The sequence below is a fragment of the Pleurodeles waltl genome, chromosome 3_1 (genome assembly GCF_031143425.1).
Source record: "Pleurodeles waltl isolate 20211129_DDA chromosome 3_1, aPleWal1.hap1.20221129, whole genome shotgun sequence".
In the NCBI taxonomy this organism is placed as follows: Eukaryota; Metazoa; Chordata; class Amphibia; order Caudata; family Salamandridae; genus Pleurodeles; species Pleurodeles waltl.
Window position 1 is genome coordinate 592880329 of NC_090440.1, and position 14316 is coordinate 592894644.

A 14316-nucleotide genomic window follows, 5' to 3' on the forward strand; every position below is an offset into this window, starting at 1 on the left:
CTTATAATTCCCTAGTATATGGTACTGAGGTACCCAGGGTATTGGGGTTCCAGGAGATCCCTATGGGCTGCAGCATTTCTTTTGCCACCCATAGGGAGCTCTGACAATTCTTACACAGGCCTGCCACTGCAGCCTGAGTGAAATAACGTCCACGTTATTTCACAGCCATTTTACACTGCACTTAAGTAACTTATAAGTCACCTATATGTCTAACCTTTACCTGGTAAAGGTTAGGTGCAAAGTTACTTAGTGTGAGGGCACCCTGGCACTAGCCAAGGTGCCCCCACATTGTTCAGGGCCAATTCCCTGAACTTTGTGAGTGCGGGGACACCATTACACGCGTGCACTACATATAGGTCACTACCTATATGTAGCTTCACAATGGTAACTCCGAATATGGCCATGTAACATGTCTAAGATCATGGAATTGCCCCCTCTATGCCATCCTGGCATTGTTGGCACAATTCCATTATCCCAGTTGTCTGTAGCACAGACCCTGGTACTGCCAAACTGCCCTTCCTGGGGTTTCACTGCAGCTGCTGCTGCTGCCAACCCCTCAGACAGGCATCTGCCCTCCTGGGGTCCAGCCAGGCCTGGCCCAGGATGGCAGAACAAAGAACTTCCTCTGAGAGAGGGTGTGACACCCTCTCCCTTTGGAAAATGGTGTGAAGGCAGGGGAGGAGTAGCCTCCCCCAGCCTCTGGAAATGCTTTCTTGGGCACAGATGTGCCCAATTCTGCATAAGCCAGTCTACACCGGTTCAGGGGATCCCTTAGCCCTGCTCTGGCGCGAAACTGGACAAAGGAAAGGGGAGTGACCACTCCCCTGACCTGCACCTCTCCTGGGAGGTGTCCAGAGCTCCTCCAGTGTGCTCCAGACCTCTGCCATCTTGGAAACAGAGGTGCTGCTGGCACACTGGACTGCTCTGAGTGGCCAGTGCCAGCAGGTGACGTCAGAGACTCCTTCTGATAGGCTCCTTCAGGTGTTAGTAGCTTATCCTCTCTCCTAGGTAGCCAAACCCTCTTTTCTGGCTATTTAGGGTCTCTGTCTCTGGGGAAACTTTAGATAACGAATGCAAGAGCTCATCAGAGTTCCTCTGCATCTCTCTCTTCACCTTCTGCCAAGGAATCGACTGCTGACCGCGCTGGAAGCCTGCAACACTGCAACAAAGTAGCAAAAACGACTACTGCAACTCTGTAACGCTGATCCTGCCGCCTTCTCGACTGTTTTCCTGGTGGTGCATGCTGTGGGGGTAGCCTGCCTCCTCTCTGCACTAGAAGCTCCGAAGAAATCTCCCGTGGGTCGACAGAATCTTCCCCCTGCAACCGCAGGCACCAAAATGCTGCATTACCGGTCCCTTGGGTCTCCTCTCAGCACGACGAGCGAGGTCCCTCGAATCCAGCAACTGTGTCCAAGTGGCCCCCACAGTCCAGTGACTCTTCAGTCCAAGTTTGGTGGAGGTAAGTCCTTGCCTCACCTCGCTGGGCTGCATTGCTGGGAACCGCGACTTTTGCAGCTACTCCGGCCCCTGTGCACTTCCGGCGGAAATCCTTTGTGCACAGCCAAGCCTGGGTCCACGGCACTCTAACCTGCATTGCACGACTTTCTAAGTTGGTCTCCGGCGACGTGGGACTCCTTTGTGTAACTTCGGGTGAGCACCGTTTCACGCATCATCGTAGTGCATGTTTCTGGCACTTCTCCGGGTGCTACTTGCTGCTGAGAGGGCTCCTTGTCTTGATCGACGTCCCTTCTCTCTCCTGGTCCAATTTGCGACCTCCTGGTCCCTCCTGGGCCACAGCAGCGTCCAAAAACGCGAACTGCACGATTTGCAGCTAGCAAGGCTTGTTGCCGTTCTTTCGGCGGGAAAACACTTCTGTACGACTTTCCACGGTGAGTGGGATCCGTCCACCAAAGGGGAAGTCTCTAGCCCTTTTCGTTCCTGCAGAAATCGCAGCTTCTTCTGTCCAGTAGAAGCTTCTTTGCACCCGCAGCTGGCATTTCCTGGGCATCTGCCCATCTCAGACTTGCTTGTGACTTTTTGACTTGGTCCTCTTGTTCCACAGGTACCCCAGATTGGAAATCCAGCGTTGTTGCATTGTTGGTTTGTGTCTTTCCTGCATTATTCCTCTAACACGACTTCTTTGTCATTATGGGAACTTTAGTGCACTTTGCACTCAATTTTCAGGGTCTTGGGGAGGGTTATTTTTCTAACTCTCACTATTTTCTAATAGTCCCAGCGACCCTCTACAAGGTCACATAGGTTTGGAGTCCATTCGTGGTTCGCATTCCACTTTTGGAGTATATGGTTTGTGTTTTCTAAGACTATACTGCATATTTTTGCTATTGTGTATATATATCTTGTGTATATTTCCTATCCTCTCACTGAGGGTACACTCTAAGATACTTTGGCATATTGTCATAAAAATAAAGTACCTTTATTTTTAGTATAACTGTGTATTGTGTTTTCTTATGATATTGTGCATATGACACTAAGTGGTACTGTAGTAGCTTCACCCGTCTCCTAGTTCAGCCTAAGCTGCTCTGCTAAGCTACCATTATCTATCAGCCTAAGCTGCTAGACATCCTATACACTAATAAGGGATAACTGGGCCTGGTGCAAGGTGCAAGTACCCCTTGGTACTCACTACAAGCCAGTCCAGCCTCCTACACCTAGTAAATGGTACTGAGGCACCCAGGGTATTGGGGTTCCTGGAGATCCCTATGGGCTGAAGCATTTCTTTTGACACCCATAGAGAGATCTGACAATTCTTACACAGGCCTGCCATTGCAGCCTGAGTGAAATAATGTCCACGTTATTTCACAGCCATTTACCACGGCACTTAAGTAACTTATAAGTCACCTATATGTCCCTGGTGAAGGTTGGGTGCAAAGTTACCTAGTGTGAGGGCACCCTGGCACTAGCCAAAGTGCTCCCACATCGTTCAGGGCAAATTCCCCGGACTTTGTGAGTGCGGGGACACCATTACACGTGTGCACTATACATAGGTCACTACCTATGTATAGCGTCACAATTATAACTCCGAACATGGCCATGTAACATGTCTAAGATCATGGAATTGCCACCCCAATGCCATCCTGGCATTGGGGAAACAACTGCATGATCCCCTGAGTCTCTAGCAAAGAACCGGGTACTGCTAAACTACCTTTCCCGGGTTTCACTGCAGCTGCTGCTACTGCCAACCCCTCAGACAGGTTTCTGCTCTCCTGGGGTCCAGCCAGGCTTGGCCCAGGAAGGCAGAACAAAGGACTTCCTCAGAGAGAGGGTGTTACACCCTCTCCCTTTGGAAAAAGGTGTCAGGGCTGGGGAGGAGTAGCCTCCCCCAGCCTCTGTAAATGCTTTGATGGGCACAGATGGTGCCCAACTCTGCATAAGCCAGTCTAAACCGGTTCAGGGATCCCCCAGCCCTGCTCTGGGGCGAAACTGGACAAAGGAAAGAGGAGTGACCTCTGCCCTGACCTGCACCTCCCAGGGGAGGTGCCCAGAGCTCCTCCAGTGTGCTCCAGACCTCTGCCATCTTGGAAACAGAGGTGCTGCTGGCACACTGGACTGCTCTGAGTGGCCAGTGCCAGCAGGTGACGTCAGAGACTCCTCCTGATAGGCTCTTACCTGTGTTGCTAGCCTATCCTCCTTCCTAGGTAGCCAAACCTCCTTTCTGGCTATTTAGGGTCTCTACTTTGGGGAACTCTTTAGGTAACGAATGCAAGAGCTCATCAGAGTTCCTCTGCATCTCTCTCTTCACCTTCTGCCAAAGGATCGACCGCTGACTGCTCAGGACGCCTGCAAAACCGCAATAAAGTAGCAAAGACGACTACTGCAACCTTGTGTCGCTGATCCTGCCACTTTCTCGCCTGTTTCCTGGTGGTGCATGCTCTGGGGGTAGCCTGCCTCCTTTCTGCACAAGGAGCTCTGAAGAAATCTCCCGTGGGTCGACGGAATCTTCCCCCTGCAACCACAGGCATCAAAAGAACTGCATCACCGGTCCTCTGCGTCCCCTCTCAGCACGACGAGCGTGGTCCCTGGAACTCAGCAACTCTGTCCAAGTGACTCACACAGTCCAGTGACTCTTCAGTCCAAGTTTGGTGGAGGTAAGCCCTTGCCTCCCCACGCTAGACTGCATTGCTGGGTACCGCATGATTTGCAGCTCCTCCGGCTCCTGTGCACTGTTCCAGGATTTCCTTTGTGCACAGCCAAGCCTGGGTCCCTGACACTCTCACCTGCAGTGCACAACCTCCTGACTTGTCCTCCGGCGTCGTGGGACTCCCTTTTGTGTCTTCGGGTGAGCTCCGGTTCACTCCTCTTCGAAGTGCCTGTTCTGGTACTTCTGCAGGTGCTGCCTGCTCTTGTGAGGGCTCCCTGACTTGCAGGGTGCCCCCTCTGTCTCCTCATCCAAGTGGCGACATCCTGGTCCCTCCTGGGCCACAGCAGTATCCAAAAACCCTAACTGCGACCCTTGCAGTTAGCAAGGCTTGTTTGCGGTCTTTCTGCTTGGGAATATCTCTGCAAGCTTCTACACGACGTGGGACATCCACCCTCCAAGGGGAAGTTTCTAGCCCTCTCCGTTCTTGCAGAATCCACAGCTTCTACCATCCAGTGGCAGCTTCTTTGCACCCTCATCTGGCATTTCCTGGGCATCTGCCCAATCTCGACTTTGTCGCGACTCTTCGACTTGGTCCCCTTGTTCCACAGGTACTCTAGTCCGGAAATCCACTTTGGTTGCTTTGCTGGTGTTGGTCTTCCTTGCAGAATTCCCTTATCACGACTTCTGTGCTCTCTGGGGAATATAGGTGCACTTTACACCTACTTTTCAGGGTCTTGGGGTGGTTATTTTTCTAACCCTCACTGTTTTCTTACATTCCAGTGACCCTCTACAAGCTCACATAGGTTTGGGGTCCATTCGTGGTTCGCATTCCACTTTTGAGTATATGGGTTGTGTTACTGTAGGAGGCTGGACTGGCTTGTAGTGAGTACCGAGGGGTACTTGCACCTTGCACCACGCCCAGTTATCCCTTATTAGTGTATAGGGTGTCTAGCAGCATAGGCTGATAGATAATGGTAGCTTAGCAGAGCAGCTAGGCTGAACTAGGAGACGAGTGAAGCTCCTACAGTACCACTAGTGTCACTTGCACAATATCATAAGAAAACACAATACACAGATATACTAAAAATAAAGGTACTTTATTTTTATGACAATATGCCAAAGTATCTCAGAGTGTACCCTCAGTATGAGGATAGCAAATATTCACAAGATATATGTACACAATACCAAAAATATGCAGTATAGTCCTAGAAAACAGTGCAAACAATGTATAGTTACAATAGGATGCAATGGGGACACATAGGGATAGGGGCAACACAAACCATATACTCCAAAAGTGGAATGCGAACCACGAATGGACCCCAAACCTATGTGACCTTGTAGAGGGTCGCTGGGACTATTAGAAAATAGTAAGGGTTAGAAAAATAGCCCACCCCAAGACCCTGAAAAGTGAGTGCAAAGTGCACTAAAGTTCCCCAATGGACATAGAAGTCGTGATAGGGGAATTCTGCAGGAAAGACACAAATCAGCAATGCAACAACTATGGATTTCCAGTCGAGGGTACCTGTGGAACAAGGGGACCAAGTCCAAAAGTCACAAGCAAGTCGGAGATGGGCAGATGCCCAGGAAATGCCATCTGTGGGTGCAAAGAAGCTGCTACTGGACAGTAGAAGCTGAAGGTTCTGCAGGAACGACAAAGGCTAGAGTCTTTCCCTTTGGAGGATGGATCCCCACGCCGTGGAGAGTCGTGCAAAAGTGTTTTTCGCCAAAAGACCGCCAACAAGCCTTGCTGGCTGCAAATCGTGTGGTTAGGGTTTTTGGATGCTGCTGTGGCCCAGGATGGACCAGGATGTCGACAATTGCGTCTGGGGACAGAGGGGGTGTCGAGCAAGAGAAGGAGCCCTCTCAGAAGCAGGCAGCACCCGCAGAAGTGCGGAACAGGCACTACGAAGAAGAGTGAAACAGTGCTCACCCGAAGTTGCACAAAGAAGTCCCACGTCGCCGGAGACCAACTTAGAAAGTCGTGCAATGCAGGTTAGAGTGCCATGGACCCAGGCTTGGCTGAGCACAAAGGATTTCCGCCGGAAGTGCACAGGGGCCGGAGTAGCTGCAAAGTCACGGTTCCCAGCAATGCAATCATAGACATATTACATGGCCATATTCGGAGTTACCATTGTGAAGCTACATATAGGTAGTGACCTATATGTAGTGCACGCGTGTAATGGTGTCCCCGCACTCACAAAGTCCGGGGAATTGGCCCTGAACAATGTGGGGGCACCTTGGCTAGTGCCAGGGTGCCCTCACACTAAGCAACTTTGCACCTAACCTTTACCAGGTAAAGGTTAGACATATAGGTGACTTATAAGTTACTTAAGTGCAGTGTAAAATGGCTGTGAAATAACGTGGACGTTATTTCACTCAGGATGCAGTGGCAGGCCTGTGTAAGAATTGTCAGAGCTCCCTATGGGTGGCAAAAGAAATGCTGCAGCCCATAGGGATCTCCTGGAACCCCAATACCCTGGGTACCTCAGTACCATATACTAGGGAATTATAAGGGTGTTCCAGTAAGCCAATGTAAATTGGTAAAATTGGTCACTAGCCTGTTAGTGACAATTTGAAAGAAACGAGAGAGCATAACCACTGAGGTTCTGATTAGCAGAGCCTCAGTGAGACAGTTAGTCACTACACAGGTAACACATTCAGGCACACTTATGAGCACTGGGGCCCTGGCTGACAGGGTCCCAGTGACACATACAACTAAAACAACATATATACAGTGAAAAATGGGGGTAACATGCCAGGCAAGATGGTACTTTCCTACACCCGGGTCTGAGCTAGACACTCGGGGGATCATGGAATTGTCTCCCCAATGCCAGAATGGCATTGGGGTGACAATTCCATGATCTTAGACATGTTACATGGCCATATTCGGAGTTACCATTGTGACGCTATACATATGTCGTGACATATGTATAGTGCACAAGTGTAATGGTGTCCCCGCACTCACAAACTCCGGGGAATTTGCTCTGAACAATGTGGGGGCACCTTGGCTAGTGCCAGGGTGCCCACACACTAAGTAACTTAGCACACAACCTTTACCAGGTAAAGGTTAGACATACAGGTGACTTATAAGTTACTTAAGTGCAGTGGTAAATGGCTGTGAAATAACGTGGACGTTATTTCACTCAGGCTGCAAGGGCAGGCCTGTGTAAGAATTGTCAGAGCTCCATATGGGTGGCAAAAGAAATGCTGCAGCCCATAGGGATCTCCTGGAACCCCAATACCCTGGGTACCTCAGTACCATATACTAGGGAATTATAAGGGTGTTCCAGTATGCCAATGTGAATTGGTGAAATTGGTCACTAGCCTGTTAGTGACAATTTGGAAAGCAATGAGAGAGCATAACCACTGAGGTTCTGGTTAGCAGATCCTCAGTGAGACAGTTAGTCATCACACATGGAACACATACAGGGCACACTTCTGAGCACTGGGGCCCTGGCTGGCAGGGTCCCAGTGACACATACAACTAAAACAACATATATACAGTGAAATATGGGGGTAACATGCCAGGCAAGATGGTACTTTCCTACACAACTCCCCCCCCCCCCCCAAACGAAGGACAATAAGACTAGCCATGACCTGATGAGTCTTCATTGTCTAAGTGGAAATATCTGGAGAGTCCATCTGCATTGGAGTGGGTACTCCCAGGTCTATGTTCCACTGTATAGTCCATTCCCTGTAGGGATATGGACCACCTCAACAATTTAGGGTTTTCACCTTTCATTTGTTTTAGCCAAAGTAGAGGTTTGTGGTCTGTCTGAACAATGAAGTGAGTGCCAAACAGGTATGGCCTCAACTTCAGTGCCCAGACCACAGCAAAGGCCTCCCTCTCTATGGCAGACCAACGCTTTTCTCTAGGGGTCAACCTCTTGCTGATAAAAGCAACAGGTTGATCCTGGCCCTCAGAATTAAGTTGTGATAAGACTGCCCCTACCCCTAATTCATTTGCATCAGTTTGGACAATTAATTTTTTGGAGTAACAGGGGCTTTTCAGGACAGGTGCAGAGCACATGGCCTGCTTCAGCTCCTCAAAAGCTTTCTGACAGTTTGCTGTCCATAATACCTTTTTAGGCATTTTCTTGGATGTGAAGTCATTAAGAGGGGTTGCAATGGAGCCATAGTTCTTTATGAACCTCCTCTAATACCCAGTGAGCCTAAGAAGACACTCACCTGAGTTTGAGTTGTATAGGGAACCCAATCTATAATAGTTTGGATGGTCCCCTGAAGTGGTGCAATCTGTTCTCCACCTACCAGGTGTCCCAGATAAACCACTTTCCCCTGCCCTATCTGGCACTTTGAAGCCTTGATATTGAGGTCTGCCTTCTGCAGGGCCTCCAAAACTTTCCATAGGTGGACCAGGTGATCATCCCAGCTGGAGCTAAAGACAGCTATATCATCTAGATATGCTGCACTAAAAGCTTCCAGCCCTTGCAGCACTGTGTTCACCAACCTTTGAAAAGTGGCAGGTGCGTTTTTCAATCCAAAAGGCATTACTGTGAATTGGTAGTGCCCTCCAATGGTTGAAAATGAGGTTTTTGCTTTAGCATCCTCTGATAACTTGATCTGCCAATACCCTGAAGTAAAATCAAAGGTGCTTAGATACTTGGCAGATGCCAGTGTATCTATTAGCTCATCTGCCCTGGGTATAGGGTGAGCATCAGTTTTAGTTACCTGGTTGAGACCTCTGTAGTCAACACAAAATCTAATTTCCCTTTTCCCATCTTTGGAATGAGGTTTTGGTACAAGTACCACAGGAGAGGACCATGGACTTTCAGAGTGCTCAACCACTCCCAGTGCAAGCATTTTCTGCACCTCTTGTTTTATGCAGTCTCTGACATGGTCAGGCTGCCTATAGATCTTACTTTTGACAGGCAAGCTGCCTCCAGTATCTATAGTGTGCTCACACCAGGAAGTGGTGCCTGGAACAGTAGAAAAGAGTTCAGAAAACTGACATAGGAGATTTATGCAGTGGTCTTTCTGCTCAGCAGTAAGACAATCTGCCAAAACTACACCTTCCACTAGAGCATCTTGTTCTGTGGAAGAGAAGAGATCAGGGAGAGGGTCACTCTCTTCTTCCTGTCCTTCATCTGTTGCCATGAGCAGGGTGAGATCAGCCCTGTCATAGTAGGGTTTCAGGCGATTGGCATGGAGCACCCTAAGGGGACTCCTGGCAGTGCCTAAGTCAACTAAGTAGGTGACTTCACCCTTTTTCACAACAATAGTGTGGGGTTCACTCCATTTATCTTGGAGTGCTCTTGGGTCCACAGGCTCCAAGACCCACACTTTCTGCCCTGGTTGGTACTGAATCAGGACAGCCTTCTGGTCATGCCATTGCTTTTGGAGCTCTTGGCTGGCCTGAAGGTTTTTACTGGCCTTTTTCATGTACTCAGCCATTCTGCATCTTAGGCCAAGTACATAGTCCACTATGTGTTGCTGTGGAGCTTTTAAAGGTTGTTCCCAACCCTCCTTCACAAGTGTTAGGGGACCTCTTACAGGGTGTCCAAATAGGAGTTCAAAGGGGCTGAAGCCCACTCCTTTCTGGGGTACCTCCCTGTAAGCAAAAAGGAGGCAAGGTAACAGGACATCCCATCTCCTGCGGAGTTTTTCAGGGAGTCCCATTATCATTCCTTTGGGAGTTTTATTAAACCTCTCAACCAGTCCATTTGTTTGTGGATGATAGGGTGTGGTGAATTTGTATGTCACACCACATTCCTTCCATATGGCCTTTGTTAGAAATGGGGTTTTTGGTTGGCAGTCAGGTTACCCCCTGTCCAAGCAAAAGCCCTCACTCTAGTCAGGGTAAGTCACACACAGTCCAGAATTATCCTGTGCCCACGCTCTGGTAGCTTGGCATGAGCAGTCAGGCTTAACTTAGAAGGCAATGTGTAAAGTATTTGTGCAATAAATCATACAATACCACCATATAGCACCACAAAAATACACCACACAGTGTTTAGAAAAATATATATAATATTTATCAGGATAATTGTAGGTCACAAAGAATAAAGTTGCAATGGGAAATTGTAGAGATATCACTGAAAAGTGATATAAAGTGTCTTAAGTCTTTAGAATATAAACAAAGTCTCTTTCAAGCACAAGTACCTGGTTTGGAGTGGAAAAATCTCCTCAGAGGGCCACAAAGGAAGAGGTGCGTGGAAAAAGGGTGTGTGCGTCGATTTCTCCCCAGCACACACGGACTCGCGTCGTTATTTTCCACGCGGGGAAGTCGTGCGTCGTTTTCCGGCGCGCGGACAGTCTCTTTCTGTGGATCGCGGGGATTACCAGATGTCCCGGGTCTGTGCGTGGATTTTCCTGCTTGTTCTCCGGCTGCGCGTCGGTCTGCGGGTCTGCGCGTCGAAATTACGATCTCACGGCAGGCGTCGCGTCGATTTCTCCTCTAGACGTCGGTCTGCGGGGCTGCGCGTTGAAATTACGATCTCACGGCAGGTGTCGCGTTGATTTCTCCTCTACAGGTCGGGCGGCGTCATCCTTGCGAAGCCGTGCGTCGGATTTTCGGTCGCCCCCATAGCGTTGCGTCGATCAGCTTCGGTGTGCGCGTTTTTCTCGCCGCGGAACAAGCTGTGCGTCGAAATTTTCGGCGCACGGAGCGTCCAAGTGAAAAAGAGAAGTCTTTTTGGTCCTGAGACTTCAGGAAACAGGAGGCAAGCTCTATCCAAGCCCTTGGAGAGCACTTTCACAGCCAGACAAGAGTTCAGCACGGCAGCAGGGCAACAGCAAGGCAGCAGTCCTTTGTAGAAAGCAGGCAGGTGAGTCCTTTGAGCAGCCAGGCAGTTCTTCTTGGAAGGATGTAGTTTCTGGTTCAGGTTTCTTCTCCAGCAAGTGTCTGATGAGGTAGGGCAGAGGCCCTGTTTTATACCCAAATGTGCCTTTGAAGTGGGGGAGACTTCAAAGAGTGGCTAAGAAGTGCACCAGATCCCCTTCCAGTTCAATCCTGTCTGCCAGGGTCCCAGTAGGGGGTGTGGCAGTCCTTTGAGTGAGAGCAGGCCCTCCACCCTCCCAGCCCAGGAAGACCCATTCAAAATGCAGATGTATGCAAGTGAGGCTGAGTACCCTGTGTTTGGGGTGTGTCTGAGTGAATGCATGTAGGAGGCTGGACTGGCTTGTAGTGAGTACCAAGGGGTACTTGCACCTTGCACCAGGCCCAGTTATCCCTTATTAGTGTATAGGGTGTCTAGCAGCTTAGGCTGATAGATAATGGTAGCTTAGCAGAGCAGCTTAGGCTGAACTAGGAGACGTGTGAAGCTTCTACAGTACCACTTAGTGTCATATGCACAATATCATAAGAAAACACAATACACAGTTATACTAAAAATAAAGGTACTTTATTTTTATGACAATATGCCAAAGTATCTTAGAGTGTACCCTCAGTGAGAGGATAGGAAATATACACAAGATATATATACACAATAGCAAAAATATGCAGTATAGTCTTAGAAAACAGTGCAAACAATGTATAGTTACAATAGGATGCAATGGGGAAACATAGGGATAGGGGCAACACAAACCATATACTCCAAAAGTGGAATGCGAACCACGAATGGACCCCAAACCTATGTGACCTTGTAGAGGGTCGCTGGGACTATTAGAAAATAGTGAGAGTTAGAAAAATAACCCTCCCCAAGACCCTGAAAAGTGAGTGCAAAGTGCACTAAAGTTCCCCTAAGGACAAAATAGTTGTGTTAGAGGAATAATGCAGGAAAGACACAAACCAGCAATGCAACAACTGTGGATTTCCAATCTAGGGTACCTGTGGAACAAGGGGACCAAGTCCAAAAGTCACAAGCAAGTCGGAGATGGGCAGATGCCCAGGAAATGCCAGCTGTGGGTGCAAAGAAGCTTCGACTGGACAGAAGAAGCTGAGGTTCTGCAGGAACGAAAAGGGCTAGCAACTTCCCCTTTGGTGGACGGATCCCTCTCGCCTTGGCGAGTCGTGCAGAAGTGTTTTCCCGCCGAAAAGACGCCAACAAGCCTTGCTACACGCAAATCGTGCGTTTGGCGTTTTTGGACGCTGCTGGGGCCCAGGAGGGACCAGGAGGTCGCAAATTGGACCTGAAGAGAGAGGGGACGTCGAGCAAGACAAAGAGCCCTCACTGAAGCAGGTAGCACCCGGAGAAGTGCCAGAAACAGGCACTACGAGGATGCGTGAAACGGTGCTCGCCGAAGTTGCACAAAGGAGTCCCACGTCGCCGGAGACCAACTTAGAAAGTCGTGCAATGCAGGTTAGAGTGCCGTGGACCCAGGCTTGGCTGTGCACAAAGGATTTCCGCCGGAAGTGCACAGGGGCCGGAGTAGCTGCAAAGTCGCGGTTCCCAGCAATGCAGCCCAGCGAAGTGAGGCAAGGACTTACCTCCACCAAACTTGGGCTGAAGAGTCACTGGACTGTGGGGGTCACTTGGACAGCGTCGCTGGATTCGAGGGACCTCGCTCGTCGTGCTGAGAGGAGACCCAAGGGACCGGTAATGCAGCTTTTTGGTGCCTGCGGTTGCAGGGGGAAGATTCCGTCGACCCACGGGAGATTTCTTCGGATCTTCTGGTGCAGAGAGGAGGCAGGCTACCCCCACAGCATGCACAAGCAGGAAAACAGTCGAGAAGGCGGCAGGATCAGCGTTACAGAGTTGCAGTAGTCGTCTTTGCTACTATGTTGCAGGTTTGCAGGCTTCCAGCGCGGTCAGCGGTCGTTTCCTTATCAGAAGGTGAAGAGAGAGATGCAGAGGAACTCGGCTGAGCTCATGCATTCGTTATCTAAAGTTTCCCCAGAGACAGAGACCCTAAATAGCCAGAAAAGAGGGTTTGGCTACCTAGGAGAGAGGAAAGGCTACTAACACCTGAAGGAGCCTATCAGCAGGAGTCTCTGACGTCACCTGGTGGCACTGGCCACTCAGAGCAGTCCAGTGTGCCAGCAGCACCTCTGTTTCCAAGATGGCAGAGGTCTGGAGCACACTGGAGGAGCTCGGGACACCTCCCAGGGGAGGTGCAGGTCAGGGGAGTGGTCACTCCCCTTTCCTTTGTCCAGTTTCGCGCCAGAGCAGGGGCTAAGGGGTCCCTGAACCGGTGTAGACTGGCTTATGCAGAATTGGGCACATCTGTGCCCAACAAAGCATTTCCAGAGGCTGGGGGAGGCTACTCCTCCCCTGCCTTCACACCATTTTCCAAAGGGAGAGGGTGTCACACCCTCTCTCAGAGGAAGTTCTTTGTTCTGCCATCCTGGGCCAGGCCTGGCTGGACCCCAGGAGGGCAGCTGCCTGTCTGAGGGGTTGGCAGCAGCAGCAGCTGCAGTGAAACCCCAGGAAGGGCAGTTTGGCAGTACCAGGGTCTGTGCTACAGACCACTGGGATCATGGGATTGTGCCAACTATGCCAGGATGGCATAGAGGGGGCAATTCCATGATCATAGACATGTTACATGGCCATATTCGGAGTTACCATTGTGAAGCTACATATAGGTAGTGACCTATATGTAGTGCACGCGTGTAATGGTGTCCCCGCACTCACAAAGTTCAGGGAATTGGCTCTGAACAATGTGGGGGCGACTTGGCTAGTGCCAGGGTGCCCTCACACTAAGTAACTTTGCACCTAACCTTTACCAGGTAAAGGTTAGACATATAGTTGACTTATAAGTTACTTAAGTGCAGTGTAAAATGGCTGTGAAATAACGTGGACGTTATTTCACTCAGGCTGCAGTGGCAGGCCTGTGTAAGAATTGTCAGAGCTCCCTATGGGTGGCAAAAGAAATGCTGCAGCCCATAGGGATCTCCTGGAACCCCAATACCCTGGGTACCTCAGTACCATATACTAGGGAATTATAAGGGTGTTCCAGTAAGCCAATGTAAATTGGTAAAATTGGTCACTAGCCTGTTAGTGACAATTTGAAAGTAATGAGAGAGCATAACCACTGAGGTTCTGGTTAGCAGAGCCTCAGTGAGACAGTTAGGCACCACACAGGGAACATATACATGCACACCTATGAGCACTGGGGCCCTGTGTGACAGGGTCCCAGTGACACATACATATAGGCCACAAACCTATGAGCACTGGGGTCCTGACCAGCAGGATCCCAGTGACACATAACAACCATACTGAAAACATAGTGTTTTCACTATGAGCACTGAGGCCTGGCTATCAGGATCCCAGTGAGACAGTGAAAACAGTGACAAACACCCTGACATACACTCACAAACA